The following is a 22,052-nucleotide window of genomic DNA, read 5'->3' as shown; positions in this document are numbered from 1 at the left end:
ACCGCTCTGTACACGCCCGTGTTAGCCTGCGGGGGCGACGCGGGAAGGCTGCGGTCGGGGAGGGGCTGTGGAGAGCTGTCCCCGGCTGCGGGAGTGGACGGCCTTGCAGGCCTGCCCAGCACCTCCTGGTTCCGTTCTCACACAGCGGCAGGGGGGACAGCATGGTCCTTCGGGGGCAGCTGTCATGAGTGGCCATTGCTGGGGCAGTGTGGACGCACCCTGAGAAGTCATCCGATCGCAAAGCAATGGCCAGACACCCCCAAAGGTACAGGTGTGCCTGCTGAGCGCTTCATGACCAAAGCAGAAGACAGAACAAACCCGTCACGCACTCCCACCCCTGTGGACTTGAAAACACAGGCAGCCTGAATACGGCACAGTCACGAGCCTCATCCAGGAGACAAAAGGCGCATGTGCTCGGAAGGAGAACGGGGATGTGGAGATGCAGAAAATGGTAAGCGAGAGAAACAGCTGAAATAAAGAGGAGCCATCAGATAAAGAAGAGACGTAACTGAAAGTGGAAAGAAGCATGCGTGCCAAGCAGCATGAAGCGAGCGGAGTCCCGGGGGAGCCCCAGCCCCTGCTCGGGAAGGCCAGAAGCAAACATGCAAATGAGGACCAACGGGCCGGCTGCAGGCACCGTCCTCGTCCCTGTGGGACCCACTCCATGGCCTCTGCGCCTCCAACCCGCAGGAGCCCCGGCCACCAGGCCACTCCCGTCTGCGGGCTGCAGGCGGATGCCCTGCTCCCGGGCGGAGAGGGGGCGCTGTCCTCGGCTTCCTGGGGAAATGCCGTCCCTCGCCGGGGCTGACCCCACTGCTGAGCTGGCCCCACGCTCTGACTCATCCATCTGAGCTACTCACGCTCTGGGTGAGGGGCGGAGGGCCCCGAGGATGCCCCCGTCTCTGACCTCCTCCACAACCTTGGGCGGGGAGGGAGTGCCAGCCCCTCTACTTGAAGACATTCCTTAGGTGGCTCTGAGGAACGTCACAGATGGAAACCAGTGGGTTTTGTGGGTTTTCTGACTGTGAGGCAGGCTTGAAAATTAGCACACACTGCTGTTGCTTAGCCAAAGAAGGCTTGGTGAGAGTGTGTCTGCTTTGTTCGGCAATTCTGAGTCAACAATATGGACGAGGGCTTCCCTGCTGGCTCAGAGGTTAAAGCGTCTGCCTGCAAGGTGGGAGACCCAGGTTCGATCCCTGGATCGGGAAGATCCCCTGGAGAAGGAAATGGCACCCCACTCCAGTATTCTTGCCTGGAGAATCCCATGGATGGAGGAGCCTGGTAGGCTACAGTCCACGGGGTCGCAAAGAGTCGGACACGACTGAGCAACTTCACTTCACTAATGTGGACTAGAATTTTACTACAACCACTAGTTTGCAATAAAGCAAAGGAACAAAAGGCAAAATCAGCACACAGGAATAAACAGCCTTAAAAAATACACCTCAGAGGACATCAGGAAGCTGAAATCTCTTGTATGATAAAAACGAAAAAGAAACTTAATAATAAGTATGCAGAACCTACATCAAACACCTTTGGAAGATACAGTAAATATATGCGAATAAATGCAGATATTCTTGCTTCTTAGAACGACACCATTGTACAGCTGCAAGTTTTCCTTAAATCAATTTATGAAGTTTAAACAATCCCAGGAAAAATAGCAACAAGCTTCCTTGTGAAGTTAGATTATTAACAACTTATCAACCAGAGACGTGTTAATGGGTCTCCTGTTACCTGAATGTTATGGACCGGAGTGTTTCAATATTCACTTAGATAACAAATCACCAGTCACAGGCATTACTTTCTGCAAAAATCCCCCAGTCAATAATATGCTAATACTAAAGCTCTTGGGAAGCTCCCATAGAGAAGGAAATGGCACCCCACTGCAGTATTCTCACCTGGAAATTCCCATGGACAGAGGAGCATGGTAGGCTACAGTCCATGTGGTCACAAAGAGTTGGACACAGATGAGCAACTTCACTTCACTTCAAAGCTCTTAAGCTTAAAAATGCAAGAACCGAATTTAATATCTGAGAGGCAAGAAGGCCTGGCCAGACACGGAAGCCACCTTTTCAACCAGCACGGTACTGGCATGGAAACGTCGGCGGAACCCACGGAAAGTCCAAAAATAGCCCCGGGCAGAGAGAGGAATTTGGCATTTGATAAAGGTGGCATCTCAAGTCACTGGGGCAAGATGGACTTGATAACAAACAAGAGACTAGTTATCTGGGAAAAAATAACCTTAGGTCTATTGCTAACCTTACCTGAGAACAAATTCAAAATGGCTCAAGGATCCAGGCGTTAAAAAAAAGAGCCATCAGAAAACGAGGATCCTGAGGTCCCTCCCGGCTGTCACAGGCTGCCATTTCAACTCCTCGGCAAGGGAACTGAAGGCAGAGGGTCCCCGTGAGGACACTTACGTGTGCTGTGTCCTTAGGACCACCGGGCTCGCCCACCGTGCAGCTGTGAGGCTCGGGGGGTCTTACAGACACATTTCTGTGGAGGCTCCAGCCCACGGTACCCGCCAAACACTTCCCGGACACCCCTGCGCCTGAAGCAGACCATGAGGACCAAGGTCAAAACTGTCAGAGGTAACACGTGGCTTTCTCTCTAAGTGAAAACGCTCCTGAGCTGGTTCAGAAATTAACCATCATCACCACAGCCCCCACAGGGTGCTGAGCTGGAGAAACACGGCCACGTCAGACCTGGGAGCTTGCGGTCTGGGTAGGAAGGGGGCCCCTGGTCAGGCCAGGCTATTATGGGAATAGTAACACTTAGAACTTCTCTGACGGGGCCCAAAGGGGCCGTTTTCACCAAGCCAGCAGCCCCACACCTGTTGTAATGGGAACAGGGGAGCTCACGGCCCTGTGAGACCTCAAATCACTCTCCGAGAGCGACAAGCTTGACTTGGCTGACTTCCCAAGGGTCACAACTGGCCTCCAACCCCAGAGAGGGAGCCTCTGGGCCTGGCGAAAGGGGAGGGTAACTATAAATACCAGGGGCAGGGGGTTCTGGAGGGGGCTTCCCACGTGGCACTGTGGTAAAGAACCCGCCTGCCAATGCGGGAGACGTAAGAGACGCAGGTTCGATCCCCAGGTCGGGAAGATCCCCTGGAGGAGGGCATGGCAGCCCACTCCAGTATTCTTGCCTGGAGAATCCCATGGACAGAGGAGCCTGGCGGGCTACAGTCCCTGGGGTTGCAAGGAGTTGGACACGACTGAGTGATGGCAGGCCGCAGAGAAAGTGAACGATCAGCCTCGTGGGGACGCACAGTCCAGCCCCCAGGACCCCCTGACACTGCTGCGCGTTCAGAGCATGGGGCTCAACCTGACCCCCAGGACGGAGCAGGGCTGGCTCCCTCCACCCAAGGGAAGGAAACCCCCTCCAAACATCTGGTCCTAGAGAAAGGCTGTCGTGCACCCATAACCCTTCGGAAGCATGGCCATGACACGCGTGGAATACATACATTCAAAGGGTGTGCTGGTGACTTACGACACCTGCAGGGACAAAATGCCCTCTCACAGGGGGTTGGCACCAGACCCCCTCAGACCCCAGAGACGATGTCCCCGCGCCCAGGCACAGGATTCACAGCAGTCGCCACACATATACCAGGGACGCTGACAGCAAGACACGCTAACGGCTGCATTTAAGGGTCGAGTCCCAGAACAGCATCCTCTGACACGGCAGAGGGCTGGGCACCTAGGAAACGGGGGCATGGATCCGCCTCCTGCAGAAACCAGCCCCTCGCCAGGCCCTTGAGGCCCACGGTGTCCAGCCCCACCCCCGAGGGCTCTGCAGAAACCAGCCCCTCGCCTGGCCCGTGAGGCCCGCGGTGTCCAGCCCACCCTGAGGGCTCTGCAGAAACCAGCCCCTCGCCTGGCCCGTGAGGCCCGCGGTGTCCAGCCCACCCCCGAGGGCTCTGCAGAAACCAGCCCCTCACCTGGCCCGTGAGGCCCGTGGTGTCCAGCCCACCCCCGAGGGCTCTGCAGAAACCAGCCCCTCGCCTGGCCCGTGAGGCCCGCGGTGTCCAGCCCACCCCGAGGGCTCGCAGTCCACCCCCAGTCTCACCCGTCCGCTGCCACCATCCACCCCCACCTTGAACACGCCCTGCGTGCCCGCCTCAGGGCTGTTGCTGCACCAGAGACCCCGTGTGCAGCCTCAGGAGGACTGGCCCTCGCCCCCTCCGGTTCTGCCTGGGGGTCAGCGCCAGACAGCCCCCCCACCAAGCAGCCCCTTCCCTTCTTGCCTGAGTCCTTTCAGGTCCCTCCACGATTCCCTCGATATTCCAAGCCCTTCCTAATGGCTCACGACACTCAATACTGAAGTCACATTATTTATAACGGAGTCAGTGTGTGTTAAATCTGTTTCTTCACTGGTTTATTGTCCAGCATGGCAGCCACGAGCCACACTTGGGGTACAGTCAGCCTGAAAAGTGTCAACCCTCAATGCTCATTGGAAGGACTGATGCTGAAGCTCCAATACTTTGGCCACTACATGCAAAGCACTGACTCATCAGCAGAGACCCCGATGCTGGGAAAGACTGAAAACAAGAGGAGAAGGGGACGACGGAGGACGAGACAGTTGGACGGCATCACCAACTCGATGGACGTGAGTCTGAGCAAACTCCGGGAAGCCTGGCGTGCTGCAGTCTCTGGGGTCGCAAAGAGGTGCACGCAACTGAGCGGCTGAACAGCAGCAAAGGTAAATGCTCGCTGGACTCTGAAGACTGAGCATCGAAAGAGAAGGTGGAGGATCTCCTGGTAATTTTTATGTTGATTACATGTTCAAACAGTATGTTTTGGGTTAACTCAAGACACTGGGTTACCCACAGGGCAGTACTGAAATTAATGTCATTTACTTCTTTTAATAACACTTTGCTGATGTGTCTACGAGACATTTTAACTTCCCTATGTGGTTTGCATTTGTGATTTTCGGCACGTTTCCGTGTAGGATGAACACCCCAGGAGAGCATGGACTTTGTCTCGTCCTGGCGTCTAGCAGGGCACCTGGCGGACAGGCAGGCAGGGCAGCCAGCGGTGAGCGGGACCCTGTGGTCATGCATCCGGCCCCTCCGCCCTCAGTGTCTCTCGCAATCCCCGACCCCCGATGTCACACAGGACATGAACACCCTTCCACGTCTGCTTAACTAAGCCCCGTCCTGATTTGCTCCCTTCTTGGTTACGTCTTAAAACGTGTTTTTAGAACAGCATCTTCTGAAAAGAGGCTTCATTCTTCTCCAGAAAAGGCACCGCATTTTGAAGAGCCCGTCTTACGGATAAATTAATCTAATTACCCTGAAAGAACACCTGGAAGAAGGGGAGAGAAAAACAGACAAAAGCATCACCCTTGGGAGATGTGTGGGGGGCAGCTTCGAGTCGGCGGTCAGAGAGGCGCAGACGCCCGAGAAGGAAAGGAGCGTCCTCCGCCGTGCGGGCAGGAGGCGGCAGGCACTGAGGACCGGCCTCCACCCTTGGCCCCGGCAGGCAGGTCCTGCTCAGGGCAGCAAAGACAGCTACGTAAGGAGAGACGCGACCTACCTAAGTCATTCCACAGAATTACCGAGCACTTCCTAAGAGCCAGCAAGGGGACACCGCCAGAATAAAGCACAGAGGGGCTCTTGCCGGAGCCTATATTCTTCTGTGTGACGGAGACAGAAAATGAACAAATTAGCATGTAAATGTATGTATTCTGTACATCCATCACTGCACACTCAGAGAACGGAAGCCATGCTCTCAAGGCAATTTCAAAATCCCACAGTGTAATGCACAAAGTTGGGCAGTAGCATAGTTTCAGAGGAATTCCAGCTGAGCTATTTCAATCCTAAAAGATGCTGCTGCTAAGGTACTGCACTCAGTATGTCAGCAAATTTGGAAAACTCAGCAGTGGCCACAGGACTGGAAAAGGTCAGTTTTCACTCCAATCCCAAAGGCAATGCCAAAGAATGCTCAAAGTACTGCACAATTGCACTCATTCTCACTCGCTAGCAAAGTAATGCTCAAAATTCTCCAAGCTAGGCTTCAATAGTATGTGAACCAAGAACTTCCAGATGTACAAACTGGATTTAGAAAAGGCAGAGGAACCAGAGATCAAATTGACAAAATCCACTGAATCACAGAAAAAGCAAGAGAGTTCCAGAAAAACATCTACTTCTGCTTTATTGACTATGCCAAAGCCTTTGACTGTGTGGATCACCACAAACTAGAAAATTCTTCAAGAGATGGGAATACCAGACCACCTGACCTGTCTTCTGAGAAATCTGTGTGCAGGTCAAGAAGCAACAGTCAGAACTGGACATGGAACAACAGACTGGTTCCAAATCGGGAAAGGAGTACATCAAGGCTGTATATTGTCACTCTGCTTATTTAACTTATATGCAGAGTATATCATGCGAATTGCTGGACAAGCTGGAATCAAGATTGCTGGGAGAAATATCAATAACCTCAGATATGCAGATAACACCACCCTTATGGAAGAAAGCAAATAAGAAGTAAAGAGCCTCTTGTTGAAAGTGAAAGAGGAGAGTGAAAAAGCTGGCCTAAAATTCAACATTCAAAAAGCTAAGATCATGGGATCCAGTTCCATCACTTCATGGTAAATAGATGGAGAAACAATGGAAATAGTGACAGATTTTATTTTCTTGGACTCCAAAATCACTGCAGATGGTGATTGCAGCCATGAAATGAAAAGATGCTTGCTCCTTGGAAGAAAAGCTATGACCAACCTAGACAGCACATTAAAAACCAGAGACATTACTTTGTCAACAAAGGTCTGTCTAGTCAAAGCTATGTTTTTCCAGTAGTCATGTTATGGCTGTGAGATCTGGATCATAAAAAAAGCTGAGTGCCAAAGAATTGATGCTTTTGAACTGTGGTGTTAAAGAAGACTCTTGAGAGTCCCTTGGACTTCAAGGAGATCCAACCAGTCCATCCTAAAGAAAATCAGTCGTGAATATTCATTGGAAGGACTGATGTTGAAGCTCCAATCCTTTGGCCACCTGATGCGAAGAACTGACTCACTGGAAAAGACCCTGATGCTGGGAAAGACTGAAGGCGGGAGGAGAAGGGGATGTCAGAGGATGAGCTGGTTGGATGGCATCACCGACTCAATGAACATGAACTTGGGCAAACTCCAGGAGATGATGAGGGACAGGGAGACCAGGCACGCTGCGGTCCACGGGTCCACGAAGAGCCGTACACAAGTTAGGAACTGAACAAGAGCAAATAATGTTACGACTTCACAAGGTAAGGATATTTAAAATAAATCTCTTCACAAATAAAAGCCAGGCAAGATCTTCAGGACACTGTGGCAGGAGAATTTATCGCTGGCTGAGTGTCACTCATACAGGACAGCTCCAAGACTGTCACACGTTGAAGCCTAGAAAATGCTAAAGCTACATTTCTAAAGAGGGAAAAATCATTTTCGTACCAGGATTAGCGTTAGTGCAAAAGTAGTACCAGATGCACCTGCAGACTTGGTAGTGCGGCTGCGCCGCTCGGCACAGAATGAAAGCAAAGCGGACCAGCCATTGGCACTGAGCCGCTCGCCTGAAAAAACCCTGAGCTCCACTGCGCTCCAGGGCAGGAAAGAGCTCCGAGCACGCCCCAGCACCTTCTGGAAGCTGCTAGTACTGCAGCCCGGAAAACCCAGCTCTGAGCTGAGAGGAGGCAGGGTGCTGATTTAACATTCTGCAGCCACCCCAGCCCCAGGGCGGGGAGCCCATTTGCAGAGCTGCTCAGCAAAGGAGGCCTGATGAATCGGTGATGTCGGCTTTCAGGCAGCGGCGTTCGGGCCCCGGTTTATGAATTATGTGCTGAAGCTCAATGAATTTCTGTAGGAGGGACGGGTGCGCTATTCACAAGCTATGTCTTAGTCAGAGAGGAAACAAGTCTTTTAAGATGAGGATTTATGGGCCTATATGTAATTACCTCATCTGAGTTCATTCATCCTTTCACCAAAGATCTTGAAGTGCCTCTTGCAAATTTGGTTTTGGGGACATAAAAATGAATAAAATATGGCCCCTGACTTCAAGAAAACCACAATCTAGGTTCAAGAGATCCACGTGTGAGCAGATAATTAGGGTTCCACGAGGTGAGTGCAACAGAGCTTTGAACACGTTCCCATGGGCTTGAAGAAGAGAGATGATGGCCCCTGCCTGGAGGAAGACAGGGTCTGGGGGCTCGTGGAGGAGAAGGCATCTGAGCGGAGCTTCGTAGGGTGAGGAGGAGGGTGCCAGGCGGATGAGAGCTGAGGAAGCAGCACAGTGCAAAGGCCAAAGCACGCCTGCGGGAGTCTGAGGGGCCTTAGGGCCTGCCGCGCTGATGGGGTAAGGAGAGCGGGGGCGGAGCTGGCTGCGGCCTGCGGGTCGGTGTGGATGTGCGTTCAGCTGTCGTCATAAAAACGTCCCTAAATAACAATGGCTTTAAAAAGAAAGCTTGTTTTTTTTAGAACTTTCTGGTGATCCAGTGGTTAAGAACCATGGGTTCCATCCCTGGTCTGGGAAGAGTCCACGTGTGGAGAGACTTAGCCTGTGCCCCACAGCTCCTGAAGCCCTTGGGCCCTAGAGACCACGCTCCAGAAGAAGAGAAGCCGCCCCCTGAGAAGCCTTCGCACCCCAACTAGGGAGGGCCCCCTGCTTGCCACAGCTAGAGACGGCAATGCAGACCCAGTACAGCTGAAAATAAAGAAAGACATACATTTTAAAACCAAATGAAGGTTTTGTTCAAGGGCAGTCTGAGGAACTGTCACACGGGGAGTTGACTGAACGTGCTGTGGTCCAGAAGAACACTGGAGAGACACCCAGACCAGAAGAATCAAGGACGCGTTGAGTTAGCGGAGCATCACTGGTACATCGGCTATTTCTAGTGTGAGATGTTAGTAAGAGGGCGAACAGTGTGGAGCGTATGGGAACTCTCTCAACTACCTTCCCAAACTTGCTGTAAGTAGAAACCTTTGCAAAATGAAAACTCAGTGGCCCCCGTCCACATGGTCCAGCAAGCCTCACCCCCACCCTGCACCACGCCTATCCACGGCTGAAGCGATAGCTCGCGCTCCATGCCGCCCTGTCCACCCCCACCGCTCGGATGGCCACAGCACACCCTAAAGTCACCCGCATCGCTTTTATATGCTCCCCTTCTACATGCTGGCTGGAAGCGGGAGGGAGAAAGCAAACCACTTCCCTCTTTGGGCAGCTTGGAAACTGCACTTGGCCCTCACTTGGAGAACGCTGTGGAAGCCAGGGAAACGCAGTCCTTGCCCTGGGTGGCCGTGGGCCAGGCTAATTGTGGGACACCCTGTTTCCAGGGGAACCAACGGGGAGTGGAGCCTGCTGGGGCCCAGTCAACAGGTTCTGCTTTGCAAGCGGTACCAGTGATCTCTGCAGTAAGCTGCCCAGAGAAACGGATGCAACAGCCTTGCATTTTCTGCTTGATTTATTCTGACACGCTGGCTCAGTCGTAATCTTTCAAGTCATCAAAACTAGATCTGTCAGGATGTGAGTGTTAATTAACACCAGAAAGTAACGAATGAGTCCTGACCCACAGACACGTGCTGAGCAGGCACGAATTCAGACACTGCTTCCGAGCACACTTCTGAACCTCGGGTGTGGGTCCACTGCCTGGGTTTACAGGAACGAGTCAAGACCGTGAGTCCCCAGACTAAGGGCACAGGGCCGGGAAGTGAAGCGGAAGTCAGCTGTCACGTCTTGGGTCAGAATCCCAGCATATCCCTCGAGGTGCTGCTTGAGACAAATCATTCACCTTTCTTGGCCTCGACGACCTCATCTGCAAAATGGGGTCAATGACGAGGTCAATGACGACTCTCTCTGAGCAAACCAAACGAGGTGTTATATGACCCTCAGGGGCAGCTCAGCAAACAACCACTTCCATCTGACTCAGGCCATCAGCTGTGTGCAGAGTGCGGGGTGGACAGGAGACCCTGGGAGCTCCTGTGTCGTGGTCTTCTGGAATAAAAGGCTGGCTCGAGAGCTAATGATTGGGAAATGAGAAAATGTAGAAACAAAGAAGAAAGCTATGACAGACCTAGATGGGATTAGAAAGCAGAGACATCACCCCACCAACCAAGGTCGTCAAAGCTATGGTTTTCCCAGTGGTCGTGTATGGATGTGAGAGTTGGACCATAGAGAAAGCTGAGTGCTGAAGAATTGATGCTTTTGAACTATGGTGTTGGAGAAGACTCTTGAGAGTTCCTTGGAGAGCAAGCAGATCCAACCAGTCCATCCTAAAGGAAATCAGTCCTGAATATTCATTGGAAGGACTGATGCTGAAGCTGAGGCTCTAATACTTTGGTCACCTGATGCAGAGAGCCGACTCATTGGAAAGGACCCTGATGCTGGGAAAGATTGAGGGCTAAAGGAGAAGCGGGCAGCAGAGAATGAGATGGTTAGACAGCATCACTGACTCGATGGACATGAGTTTGAGCAAACTCTGGGAGACAGTGGCGGACAGAGGAGCCTGGCGTGCTGCGGTCCACAGGGCCGCTAAGAGTCAGACACAACTCAGCGACTTGACAACAATAAGCAAAGATCAGCTGTTGGGCTGAGAAACTCGTGACAATTTAGACTATAATTCTGCCACATAGCAGAATCATCAAACTCCTGGTTCCCTAAAGGACGCAGATAAAGCCCGGATGCATGTTCTTAAGCTGGGTTTCAGGAAGCAGACCCCCCTCCAGATGAAAGCCGCTGATGGCAAGCATGCGGACCCCAGACATTGAAACCAGAACGTTAAGGTGCTCAGAATGTCATCTTGATGACAACCAATCCAAGAACTGTCCACAAGCTGACCACACCCTGCTCCTTGAACCCCATAAAACTCCTTGCTACGCCCTCCAGGTGGGACTCACAGTCCGAGGGCTCAAGCCCACTGTGGCTCTTGTGCCTGGCAAAGCAATAAAGGCTCCTGTTTGCATTTCACCCAAACTCTGTCTCTGCACTTCTATTCGGCACCGGTGAACCGAGGCCGCACTGCAGCACCGGAAACCACACTCCAAGAAAGGATTTACAAACCTGGCTCCTTGTGAAGAGTCAAGGACGCGTTTTTAGTGATGCGTTAGCCAGGTGATGAGTCCTAATAGACACGACAGAGGGACAGAGTGACATCCTGTGGCATCATGTCCTTCTGCGTCACACCGGGGACAGCAGCATCAGCTCTAGCACGTTCCAAAACGTGTGATCTGAGGTTAGTCATAAAGAAATGCAGACAAAGCTAGATCAAGGAATATTTGAAAAAGCAATCGGCCTGCACACAGAAGTATCAGTGTCACAGAGTGCATACTCCTGTGCTCACGCAGGAGAGGGAATTATTCCTGCTTAAAGGAGGTGAAGAAGTGCAACGAAGGAACACGAACGTCTGATTGAATCTTAGTAAATAAATCACAAAACCCCGTAAAAGATACTGTGGGAGCAATTGGGGAACATTGAACATAAAGTACATAATAAGTAATAATGCGTCTCAATGTAAAATTCGTTGACCAAGAGACTGTTGTGTTGGTTAAGTAGGGGAATGCGCTTTCTCTTAGAAAATAAATGTAGATTTATTTAAAGGTGCAGTATCATGGTGACTGAAATCTACTTTCAAATGACTTTTACAATGTGAGTGTGGGTCTGTAAGTATATGTGGAGAGACAGAAAATGTAAGGCAAACCCTGGCAGAATGTCAGCAGTCGGCGGGTTGGGACAGGCTGTGTAATTTTGCACTCTGCTATTCTTTTATCGTTGTGGGTGGCTTTGAAATTTTTCAAGTAGAAGTTGGAGAAGAAAAACAGGGTACTGTGAAGGAATCAAATATGAATCATATAAAAAAAAGGTGAAGAGAAATTCTGATTCTACTGACCTATACGAGGGACAGTATACCAGGGACAAGGTAAAAAATAATAAAATATTTACATTAAAAAAAAAGCAAGTTGTGTCAGTCCATTAAGGCCACCACAACAGAGTAACTACAGGCTAGGTGGCTTAGGAGCAACAGAAACTTATTTCTTGCATCTCTGGAGGCTGCCGGAGAAGGCGATGGCACCCCACTCCAGTACTCTCGCCTGGAAAATCCCATGGATGGAGGAGCCTGGTGGGCTGCAGTCCATGGGGTCGCTAAGAGTCAGACACAACTGGGCGACTTCACTTTCCCTTTTCACTTTCATGCATTGGAGAAGGAAATGGCAACCCACTCCAGTGTGCTTGCCTGGAGAATCCCAGGGACGAGGGAGCCTGGTGGGCTGCCGTCTATGGGGTCGCACAGAGTCGGACACGACTGCAGCGACGCAGCAGCAGCAGCAGCTGGAGGCTGCGAGGCTGAGGTCAGGAGGGGAGCGCCCCTTTCTGGGTTGCAGACACCAAGTCATGTGCTGCCAGAGGTGGAAAGAGGCAGACTCGCCTCTGGGTCCCCCGGGCACTAGCCCCACCCATGGCGCCCCACCCTCATCAGCTAATCACCTCCCAAAGGCCCCACCTCCTCGCCCGTCGCCCCGGCAGTTAGGTTCTAAGACACGGATCTGGGGAGACACAGCATTCGGCCCCTAACACCCGGGTCCCTGGCGCAGGGCAGGCCCAGGGCAGTCAGTGGACAGTGGGTGAAGCCGGATGGACACAGGGCTTCTCCACACCCTCTGGGGCTTCATCGGGTTGCCACTGATAACAGCACATGAAATCATGTCACCAGCTGGGGCAGGAAAGGGGATGACTGTCTTCTGAAATATATTCATACAGACATGAATTCCACACAAGATCAAAGCCCGTCAAGCGGCAGCTGACACATTAAGCCTGAGAACAGAAGCTCATTAACAAATCAGGGATTCTGGCTGCGGGGGGATGGGGTAGAACCGAGGAATGCAGAGGCGTCCGGGGACATTTGGAATCCCTCCCCCATTTTCCCAGGCGTTTGTAGAAATGGTTTGCTCTCAAGCAGCTGGAAGGTGGAGTGACTCAGTTTCCTTAGAGCAGGACTTGCCACGTCAGTGGTTCAGGAGCACCGCTGAAAGGGAACTGCCTAGCCGGGCAGCAGGGAACATGGCCTGGACGACCTGGAAGAGGGCTTGGTTAAGGATGTGCATCGGGACAAACGAATTTACAAGACAGAAGGAGACTCACAGACCTAGACATGGAACTTACGGTCGGTGGGGCCTGGGCTCGGGGGACGGGAGAGGGCAGGGAGAGTTAGGGAGTCTGGGACGGACGTGTGCACTCTGCTGCACATAAAATGGTCAACCTACAGGGACCTATGCACAGCACACGGAACTCTGCTCAGCGTTACGTGGCAGCCTGGGTGGGAGGGGGGCTCTGGGGAGCATCAGTTAAGTTCAATTCAGTCGCTCAGTCGTGTCCGACTCTTTGCGACCCCATGAATTACAGCATGCCAGGCCTCCCTGAATCTCCCAGAGTTCACGCAAACTCACGTCCATAGAGTCAGTGATGCTATCCAGCCATCTCATCCTCTGTCGTCCCCCTCTCCTCATGCCCCCAATCCCTCCCAGCATCAGAGTCTTTTCCAATGAGTCAACTCTTCACATGAGGTGACCAAAGTACTGGAGTTTCAGCTTTAGCATCATTCCTTCCGAAGAAGTCCCAGGGCTGATCTAATTTAGGATGGACTGGTTGGATCTCCTTGCAGTCCAAGAGACTCTCAAGAGTCTTCTCCAACACCACAGTTCAAAAGCATCAATTCTTTGGTGCTCAGCCTTCTTCACAGTCCAACTGTGACATCCATACATGACCACAGGAAAAACCATAGCCTTGACTAGATGGACCTTTGTTGGCAAAGTGATGTCTCTGCTTTTCAATATGCTGTCTAGGTTGGTCGTAACTTTTATTCCAAGGAGTAAGCGTCTTTAAATTTCATGGCTGCAGTCACCATCTGCAGTGATTTTGGAGCCCAAAAAATAAAGTCTGACACTGTTTCCACTGTTTCCCCATCTATTTCCCATGAAGTGATGGGGCCAGATTCCATGGTCTTAGTTTTCTGAATGTTGAGCTTTAAGCCAACCTTTTCACTCTCCTCTTTCACTTTCATCAAGAGGCTTTTGAGTTCCTCTTCACTTTCTGCCATACGGGTGGTGTCGTCTGCATATCTGAGGTTATTGATATTTCTCCTGGCAATCTTGATTCCAGCTTGTGTTTCTTCCAGTCCAGCGTTTCTCATGATGTACTCTGCATATAAGTTAAATAAACAGGGTGACAATATACAGCCTTGATGTACTCCTTTTCCTATTTGGAACCAGTCTGTTGTTCCATGTCCAGTTCTAACTGTTGCTTCCTGACATGCATATAGGTTTCTCAAGAGGCAGGTCAGTGGTCTGGTATTCCCATCTCTTTCAGAATTTTCCACAGTTTATTGTGATCCACACAGTCAAAGGCTTTGGCATAGTCAATAAAGCAGAAATAGATGTTTTTCTGGAACTCTCTTGCTTTTTCGATGATCCAGCAGATGTTGGCAATTTGATCTCTGGTTCCTCTGCCTTTTCTAAAACCAGCTTGAACATCTGGAAGTTCACAGTTCACGTGTTGCTGAAGCCTGGCCTGGAGAATTTTGAGCATGACTTTGGCAGCGTCTGGGGAGCAGGGACACATGTCTGTGTGTGGCTGAGCCCCTCCGCTGCTCACCTGAAACTGCCACAACGCTGTGAGCTGGTTACATCCCAACACAAAATAAAAGTTTTTTAAAAAGAATGTGTATCAGAAGAAAAGAAATGAATGCCCGCAGCTGTCCCTGGCGTGCAGTAGGCATCCAATAAACTTCACGTTAAAAATAATTTAGAAACTTCCAGAGTGGAGCACACGTCTGAAGGGCACCGTGGGGGCCGCAGTTTGCCCAGGTACCGTGGAGAATCCCCGGACGCCAGCTGGCTCCCGGCGCAGGAGGCCCGTCAGGTGCACGCGTGGGGTTTGTGCTCGTCTTTGCTCTCTTTGGGCTCCTGTCTCCAGCCTGCGTCCGGCAGGGACACTGCATGTTCCCGTTTTCAAATAGCAGATTCAACATAAAAAAATAACGGCACACTGATTCACAGAGGAAGACAGGGAACTTGAATTACTTCAGATCTGTTCATTCTTTTTTTTTTAAATTTCTGTTGATTTACGTGATGACTTGGGGTTTCTACTTCTGTTGAAAATTTAAAACTGTGAAATCAAATGTGAATGCAGGATAGATCCCCCTCTTGGAAATTAGCATAATTAAAATTGTAATCCATTGCCTGTTCCTTTCCAGACATGGGTGCACATCTGCGTGTTTTATTCACTCACATGATTATATGTACAAAGCTCAGTGGAAGAGGATCAGTCTGTCTCCTCAAGACGTTCTCCTTCTTCATCATTATTATTTCACGATTATCATTGTACAGACTTTTGTTGTGTAAGAGACAAGATGTTTAACCAAGTGTCCTCTTGTGGTGCCAAACATGTTAGGTGTCCCAGGTGGGCATGGCAGAGCGAGCCCACGCATCTCTTTCGCCCCCAAAACCCTTTTAGATAAACACAAGGGTTGCTTTAAAGACATAATCTGCCCTCAGAGGCGGCGGGAGGGGAGGGGAGTGCACTGTGGGTTGGAAGCTGGAACACCAACCAGACTCACCCTGCAGAGCCCCAGGCATGCAGACTTGGGGTCCCTTGAGGTCCCCTTCCCACTCTGCATCACTGATGGCCGCCTCTCCCCCAGCCTAGCAGAAGATGAGAGATTTATTCAGGGGGATATGAAAGTGAGTCTCTGGACTGGGGGACTTGAGGCACAATTGAGGTCAGTGTTGTGATACTGAAAAAGCAAGAAGATATGTGTATTCTGGATGGTGAAAACCCCAGACCTCTCCCCAACTCAGTCTCCAGAAGCCTTCCCCTTGAGGCAGGAGACTGGAGGATTTTTCCAGTGGAATTTAAGGAATCCCATCAGGACGTCCCAACTAAATGAGCTGGCCACACCACCCTGCAGCAAAGTTCAAACTCACCCCTTCGGTTTCCAGTCGACATTTAGCATCCCATTCTTGAATATTAAGAGACCAAGGGTCAGCAGACATCAGAGGAAAGGTTCTGACCAGAAAGATGGGGACCAAAATGAAGATGTACCAAGATGGAGACAGAACAGCAACTTGGAAAAAATGGGGATTTTGCAAGAGAAGAAAGCTTAAAAAAGATTATTCAGTTCAGTTCAGTCCAGTCACGTCCAACTCTTTGAGACCCCAAGGATTATTAATATCCTCAAAAAGATGATATTGTGATCATGAAACAGACAGGCTGCAATAAAAATTAGCATTCAGAGAACAAAAAAATAATTTTGGTGATTAAGATCATGACAGTGGAAATGGAAAGCTCATAGAAGGTTTAGAAGATGAAAGTAAGAACAGAAAGTTGACAATGAGATAAAGAGAGAAAATTAAGAAAACTTAAGGGCTGGTCCACAAAGTTCAGGATTCAAGTAAGAAGAGTTTCAGAGAAAAAAGAATCAAATAAAGGGTGGGTGGGGACAGACCCTCCCCAGAAGATGGGTTGCCCTGCTGCGAAGACCCACCAAGTGCTCACCGGGGCACACAATCACGGACCCTCAAGACACTGGAGACAGAAAAGACGCCACAGGCTTTCAGAGAAAGAGAATGACCGAGAAGAAAAGACCAGGAATCAGATGGCTAGGCTGGCCTTGTGCTCGTTTCTCATCACCGCTGTAAACCATAACCACAAATCCAGCAGCTAACAACAGCACAGTCAGTATTCATGATCAGAAATACCACGTGGATCTTGCAGAGCTGGAGTCAAGGTGCAGGCTCAGCTGTCTCTTTTTTGGAGACTATGATGGGACAGTCTGCTTCCCTGCCTTTTCCAGCTTCTGGGGATCACCACGCTCTTTGACTTGTGGCTCCTGTAGCATCAAAGCCAGCATTTTCAAGTCTCTCTTTTCCCCTTCCCCTGCCAACCACCCACCAACTCTACTTAAATTCTCACAGCTCCTACAACTCTGACCCTGCTGCCTCCCTCTAAGGACCCCTGTGATTCCATTCAACCCACAGGAGAGCCCCCCTATTCCAACATCCTTAATACCCCACCTGCAGAGCCCCTTTGCCGTGTGCAGCACTGCGCACACAGGCTCCAGGGTTACGACTGCGTCTCTGGGGACAGAGGCATCATTCAGTGCCCCAGCCAGCGCTGGACGTCCAAAGAGCAGCCTGGAACACAGCTGGCAGCCGGCACCCCACTCCGTTTGGCACAGAAATCACTTTCTGCCTGGAAGCTTTCTCTCCTCCACCAAACTATCAATCAAGTGGGAGGGTAAAATGAAGACATTTTCAAAAGTAAACTCTCAAAAGATTCACGTCCCACACATCCTCTCTCAAGAAACTCCTGGAGGATGTTCTCAAACAAATGACTCAACCAAGAATGAGAAGGCTGGGCTTACAGGAAAGTGTAGGTGTGGGGGCTGGAGGGGTGGAAAGAAACGGTACTGGTAACAGTGTTGAAGACCCACTGCAGGAGGACAGGGCTGCCATCCAGATGCGAGGGGCTCAGAAAGGCCCATCGATGCTCCCTGGGGAAGACGAGCCGACCAATGCATGTGACCTTACTCTGCATGTGTACAGATAGTGGGTAAAGAGTGTGCAACTGAATTAACTGTAAGTTCATGGAAAGCCAGGCACATGAATATAAAAACAATGATTTACTCCAAGGAAAACAAAAGTTGTGCAGGAAAAGAAAACTGAATCATCGATTACTACTTTTGGCAGTTTCATAGATGCAAACAGTACTTCCTAGCCCCGAAAATGTGGATATTAATCATCTGTTTTGCCAAAACCAACCTAAAACAACCATGAGGGCGTGAGTGAGCAGGGCTGGGGTGGGAAGCAGAGCTAGCCTCAAGTTTGAGTGACGATCAGAGAGATGGAGAAAAACTGAAAAACCAGGAAGCAGTGCTGTGAGAATGCTATTTAGGGGCCTGAGCCGCATCTGTAATAACCAACTAGAAGAGGCCATTGCTGCTGTTGTTTAGTCGCTCAGCCGTGTCTGACTCTTTGCAACCTCGTGGACTATAGCCCGCCTGGCTCCTCTGTCCATGAGATTTTCCAGGCAAGAATGCTAGATGAGTTGCCATTTCCTTCTCTGGAAGATCTTCCCGACCCAGGAATTGAACCCATGTCTCCTGCATTGGCAGGCGAATTCTTTACCACTGAGCCAGCAGGGAAGCCAGAAGTGAAGGTGAAGAGAAATTTGGGTGAGAAAGGGAAATGGGGACTGCCGGCTACTGGGCCAGCAAACCTTTCCTGCAAAGAGCCAGCCACACAGGTCTCCTCTGAGTTCATTTTCTGGCTGAATAACAGACAATCAGAAATGAGGTGACTCAACACCACTTCTTAGCCGTCAGCTCTGTGGGTCAGAACTTGCCACAGGTTGGCTGAACTCTCTGCTTGCTGCTCACGTGCAGAAATCAAGGTGCCAGGGGGCTCCTCTTGCCTGGAGACCCTGGGGAAGAAGCTGCCCCCCCAAGCTGGCAGCTTCTGGGTCCTGGCACTTGTAGGACCAAGGACCCCTTTCCTGCTCTGGGGCCCCTCTAAGCTCAAGGTCTCATGTGCTTCCAATCTCTCTGCCTCCCTCTTCTGCTCTTAAGGACCCACCCCAGGAGAACATCCTTATTTTAAGGTCCACTGATTAGCAACCTTAATCCCATCTGCAAAGCCCCTTTGTCAAGCAAAGTACCACGGGAACAGGTCACAGTGACGTGGAAGGTCACACCGCCTCTGTCACCAGGACTGGGTTCTGTCCTCCAGCACAAGAGCTGTCAACAGAGCGAAACGAGCATACCCAACCACAGGACACCCAGGGAAAGAGCCAGAAGACCCCGAGTCCCCACAGTTACCGCTCTGGGGAGGGGGCTGAGGCTGGGCACAGAAGGAGTCCGCAGCTTGCTCTGCAGCCTCGCCTTCTGCGGTGACTTCAGTGCTCTGATTAAGCATCAAGATCATAAAGGTGCCTGTGTGCATTCTGCTATGTTTAAAACGGGTGGCCAACAGGGGCCTCCTGCAGAGCACAGGGAACGCTGCTCAGTGTTATGTGGGAGCTGATGGGAGGGGAGTCTGCGGGGGAATGGATACCAGTATATGTGTGGCTGAGTCCCTGCGCTGTTCAGCTATCACAGCATTGTTAATCGGCTGTACTCCAAAAAAAATAAAAAGGTTTTAAAATTGCATGTGTATGTAAATAAGCAAAGGTTAACACAGGCACAGAAAACACAGAGGGTGACCGAGTGCAGCTGAGGACAGGGGCTTAGGGAGCTTTTTCTCTCCAGGTCACACCTTCCTGTCCCCTCTGATTGCTTTGTTACAGTTAGCTGTGGTTATGAAAAACAGTGTTGCTCAGTCATGTCTGACTCTTTGCAACCACATGGACCGTAGCTCTCCAGGCTCCTCTGTCCATGGAATTCTCCAGGCAAGAGTACTGGAGTGGGTTTCCATTTCCTTCCCCAGGGGATCCTTCCGACCCAGGTCGAGCCCGGGTCTCCTGCATGGCAGGCGGACTCTTTATTGTCTGAGCCACCAGGGAAGCCCTGAGTTATGGCTGTGGTCAACAGAAAAATGCATACACATTTAATGTTACTGACATTTATAAAGAGCTCAAGAGCTAGGCAGTAAATAGCTTCAATACGGATCTATAACAGAGAAACACTCATGTTGCAACTCTAAGTTAAAAGTGCAAGAGAAAACAGCATACCCAGAAAATGAATCCTGCTGCATAAACACTCATGGGAAACGACTGAAGGAAATCCACTAGGATGCTAGCAGCGGGGCTTCCAGGCAGGGAGATCGTGGACAATTATTTCCTCCTTTCTAGTTGTTTAATACTTCCCAATTTTCTGTTATAAGAGTGCATCATTTTTATAATTGAAAAAATAAGCACTCTTAAAAAAAAACAACGAAGTGTAAGCGCCACGTGCATGGCAGGGTTCATGTCAGTGGGTTGCTAAGTTTTCCTCCCAGCAAAGGCAGCTTGAGAAACAGTCAAAGGCAGAGCTACTCCCGGTGAACCTGGGTTCTCAGGAAAGCGAGCCCCGGTGGGAAGGTGAGAGGGGGCCGTGTTACGGTCTCGGTGCGGCCACTCCTGCCCAGACCAGGCCCTCGGGGTCCCGGAAAGGCCCAGCACCCTGGTGCACGGCTGGCACGTGCTGAGGAGCTGCTGTTTTCCATACAGACCAGATTTCTGATCTGCGTCCTCACGTCCTGTATAATAAAATGATGTTATAATATCCCATAGACTGCAAGGAGATCAAGCTTGTTGGTCCTAAAGGAAATCAGTCCTGAATGTCCATTGGAAGGACTGGTGCTGAAGCTGAAACTCCAGTACCTCGGCCACCTGATGCGAAGAACTGACTCACTGGAAAAGACCCTGGTGCTGGGCAAGATTGAAGGCGGGAGGAGAAGGGGACGACAGAGGATGAGATGGTTGGATGGCATCACCAACTCAATGGACATGAGTTTCAGCGAGCTCCGGGAGACAGTGGAGGCTGGCGTGCTGCAGTCCATGGGGTCACAAGGAGTCGAACACGACGGAGCAACTGAACACCACCGCCGCCGCCGCCTCATGCGCGATGTTCCAGCAGGTTGATGACATTCTTTTTAGTGCATATTCACACAGCTCAGGGAACATGCAGGCCCCTGAAATGAGGCTCTCTCTGGGCAGGCCCTTCCCCAGACAACCTGCATCTGTGACCTGTCAGCCCCTGTCCGGCTGGCAGGGAGCCCCTGCTGCCCTTCCCCCGGATGCTGTGGGAGGCTCGAGCATGCCAGAGCAGGACACACGGGCTCCTGGAACTCGTGAGCGATGAGACACAGACATGGCCGAGAAGTGGGTGCAGAGGGACAATGCGGAGTGCCCTGAAAGGTGCCTTGTCAGGGGAGATGGATGCAGCTTAAAGAGGGGATCACAGCTGAGCTGGGACTTAGGGCACATGGAGGACTTGTTCACAGGGAGATGAGAAGACAAAGCGAAAAGTCTCCAGCCCGTTCCCCAAAAGGCAGCAGGAACACAGCCGTAATAGGCTCCCTGTGAAGCTGGGACAGGATGAGTTGGAAGGGACAGGAAGGGAAGTTAGACACACAGAGGGTTTCGAGATGTGAGTTAGAAACAGTCATCTGCACCCCCAGCAAGAGGCGCTCTAAAGACCAAAGAAGTGCAAGCAAATCTTAGAGTGTTTTTAATAATCAGTACAGTGATTACTGACGCTGTAATTCTGAAACACACACACACAGTAAATAAGAAGTAGGCAACACGTATCACTAGGAACCGAGCTTTTTGCTGTTATTGCTGAAAAAATATAAAATCTAACAACTTAAGGAAAAACTCTGTAAGACTTCAACTGAACGAAAAATACCAGCTTGTGGTTTTTAAGTGCCTTTCCTGCTAAGAGGCTACCAAGGGTCCATGGAATACAGGTAATTCCAGATATGGGGCAGGAAACACAGAAGATAAGCCTGAAACACCTGTCTTTCCCAGGGTCACGTCAAAAGGACTCAAGAGGAAACTGAAAGGGGTCAAACGAGCCAAAAATTAGGCGATTTGGTCATCAGAGAGAGTAACTTCGGGGAATTGGAGCTCATCACCCACAGGTTCAAAGTGAAACTAAAATTAAAAATCTTTGTCATCTCTGGAGGATGTTTAGAAACTAATTATTATTCTGAAAACTGGTAAATATGAAGGAAAAAATCAGACATCTAAGGCACTCTGCCCTAGAATAATCATAAATCAAAGAAAGAAAAATCTTCTTTTGGGAAAAAAAAAATCCAGCAAATAACAAGAAGGACAGAATCAGAGCTTTGCCGTTTTGCCTGCTTGTCACACGATGGATCTGGGCAGAGGTCATCGCCGCTCCTGAACCCAGAAGGCCACAGGCCAGCGGTGGACAGAACGGGCCAGGCTGACCATCAGAGTCCTCTTGGCCAAAACACCGGCTGACCAGACATGAAGGTGATGAAGGAACGTGGTGGACTCAGCAAAGCACACGGTGCGGGAAGCTGCAGGACAAGAGAGCTGACTTCTCACTGAGTAAACTCCAGGAAAAAGATGAAAAAGGCAGAGGGAGAGTCCATAC

The 22,052-nt window shown here is 50.7% G+C and overlaps 1 protein-coding gene across 3 annotated transcripts in view; it reads right to left on the bottom strand.

The window, feature by feature from the left end:
* Nucleotides 1-22,052, bottom strand: part of MGLL (monoglyceride lipase) — a 184,874-nt gene that overhangs the window by 108,329 nt on the left and 54,493 nt on the right. The window contains exon 1 of one of the 3 annotated variants that reach the window (XM_070777032.1): nt 2,418-2,560. The exons of 1 other annotated variant lie outside the window; for it this stretch is intronic. The gene's annotated coding sequence lies outside the window, so the exon portion shown is untranslated. Of the gene's footprint in view, nt 1-2,261; nt 2,387-2,417; nt 2,561-22,052 lie in introns of those variants that run through there. One more of the 3 variants, XM_070777033.1, reaches the window with a different exon arrangement.

Source organism: Bos indicus, chromosome 22 (genome assembly GCF_029378745.1).
Source record: "Bos indicus isolate NIAB-ARS_2022 breed Sahiwal x Tharparkar chromosome 22, NIAB-ARS_B.indTharparkar_mat_pri_1.0, whole genome shotgun sequence".
In the NCBI taxonomy this organism is placed as follows: domain Eukaryota; kingdom Metazoa; phylum Chordata; class Mammalia; order Artiodactyla; family Bovidae; genus Bos; species Bos indicus.
The sequence above is the reverse complement of the archived record's forward strand: the minus strand, read 5'-3'. Positions and strand labels throughout refer to the sequence as shown.